Source organism: Selaginella moellendorffii, unplaced genomic scaffold (assembly GCF_000143415.4).
Source record: "Selaginella moellendorffii unplaced genomic scaffold, v1.0 SELMOscaffold_77, whole genome shotgun sequence".
In the NCBI taxonomy this organism is placed as follows: Eukaryota; Viridiplantae; Streptophyta; class Lycopodiopsida; order Selaginellales; family Selaginellaceae; genus Selaginella; species Selaginella moellendorffii.
Window position 1 is genome coordinate 481,942 of NW_003314338.1, and position 2,546 is coordinate 484,487.

Here is a 2,546-nt window from a genome sequence, read left to right on the forward strand (position 1 = left end):
ATAAGGCAACCTGAAAAGGATGCTAACCTTTAGGGCTAAGGCAATTGAGTTGGATAAAGTCTAGAGTTGGTGTGAAAAAATGGCCATTGTACTGTTCTAGAAAGGTGACCTTTAGGCCTTTCTTTTATAGTGTTATGCTTGGTGGTAGGTTGCACCTTACATTTCATTAGATTCTATGAGAGTAGTGAGCTCTCATTGATCTTGACTTGGTCTTGGTAGCTTTGTGCCTTGGTTGAAGATAATAATGTCCAACTTAATTATTCAAAGTTGAAATGTTAGTACTCGTACTATAACTGTCTATGAAGAGGTTGTGTACCGATATAAGTCTATCTCATGGTCTTCACTTTAGTTTCGGTTGAGTGTTGATCATGCATAGCTAGCCTCTTCAAGGCATGCTTAGAGCTATTGGCTAAACGTATTAGTGAGCTTAGTGCAGTTGAGTTGGATTGAAGTGGTCATTTAGTTCATGCTTGTTCATGAGCTAATATCTCATATATGGGGTATTGCATTCACACTGGACAAATATATGATTTAATAACGTGAGTTTAATGTTTGGGTTTTATGAAGGCAATTTGAAGAGTGATTGTTGGTTGTTTTATTACTAGTGATTGTTCATAAACTTGGTCAAAGACTATTTGACACTTTCTTCGTTCAATGATGATTTAATAATGATGGGCTTGCTTTATCGGATAGTGTTGCAAAGGATCGTGTCATTAAACTTACATGGTTCTTTCATGTTGGCATATCAATTCTACCTTTGTCAATGTCATTTGGTTGCATTTAATCTGTAAAGTTGGATTTCATGAAGTCTTGGATGTGGTGAATCACTCCTCGATGATATGTTATTTGAAACTAAGTAGTGTTGGAGGATTAATTTTAAATACTAATTAAAGTATCTTTGACTTTGGTTAGCTTGGTTGCTGGAGAGCTTTGAGTGGTAATTCACTCTTGCTTTCTATTAGCTTTGTTATAGTGTTGATGACATAGAAGTGATGCCTTGTCATTGACATTATTATTGTTGAAATTCAAGTGGGATGAAATATCTCTCCGTGGGATTGATATTGAGTTTCATTAGTCTTGATGTAAATAATGTTGATGCTTGGGCTGTAGCTTTATATTATTGGCAGCTACATAATTGTTAATTAACAACTGTGTTGACGTTCAAACGAGTTGAGTGGCAAGTTTGAGTTAATTATGTTTTAGACAAAATTATTTAGTAGGGGTTGAGCTTTGGCTTTTCTTTGAAAAGTGATTTAGTCATGGACTATATTAGCCTTACAAGAGAAAGAGTTAGTGATCGATATTGAAGTGATTGAATCTTTGTTAGATTTAATTTGGGATATATTAATTATTAATGATTCTTCTTGTGCTTGTTCTAAAGTGAGTTACGTTTTGCTATAGATGAATTCATGAAGGATCATTTGATGATCACTTATTGAGCATAGCTTCATTATGTTTAGCTTTTGAGTTAATGCAAATATACTCTTCATTAGCTTTGGCATTATGAAGTTTGGCTTATGGATGTATTAAGGAGGATATTGTGAGTTGTACCTGATTTCTTCTTTAACATTAAAATTAATTCATGTGAGACTCGTGATCATTGTTAGGCAAGACTTAGCTATAAAATTCTTCAAGCTTTTGGTTCTTTGAGTTTTATGCTCATTGTCCTATTTGTTAGAAGTTGTTGGGGAAGGCATTTGGTTTATTAACTTTGATGTTGAAGTTAGTTTTTGCATCTAGCAATCATTGGTGATAATTGATTATCATCTTGGGATAGTTGATTGTTCTCATTAAAAGTTTTGTTTGATTATTGTTGATTTAGAATGACTTGCCATTCTTCGGGATGGTGAATTCTTTCTTCGACGATGATTATGCATCTTTTCATTGATGGGATGATTGATGATCTTTTATGATAGTTAGTTATTCTCTTTGATGGCTTATGGTTTTCGCATTACCACATGTTCTTTGTGGTTTGCTCTAGATTGGTCTCAGACATCAGTAATATGTTGCTGACACTCGCTTGAGCAACTCTAGTTCCTTGGTATTATTAACCGGAATTTATACAGATTTGCTAGTGCAATAATTGGCATGAATGAGTATTTATTGGTCATGCAACATTCATTCTGTTTTGTTAATTGTTGCTTGAGTTAGTTTTTATAGATTAGAATGTTAGTTCCTTCACATGATACATTCGCGAGTATCTTACTTGCCAGTCAATGATACTTTGTGTTCTTTGAGTTATCTTATATAAGTTGTTTAGCATGCTGTCTACAATCTTTGATAGTTAAGTTTTTATCATTACGTATTCTTAATGATGCATTTACTATTGAATTTTGTTGGATAGTGAATCGTATGTTTTTTGATCTTGATAGTTCCTATACTATCATATTGGTTTATCGGATGATAACTTACTTGGAATACTTTTGTGTTCTAATCTAAGATTTCTTCACAGATAATTCAATCTCTTAGATATCATTGTTTATAACTTTGATATTGTCCATATATTAATCTTTGAGTTTGGGCTAGTATAGGTAACTAGCTTCAGC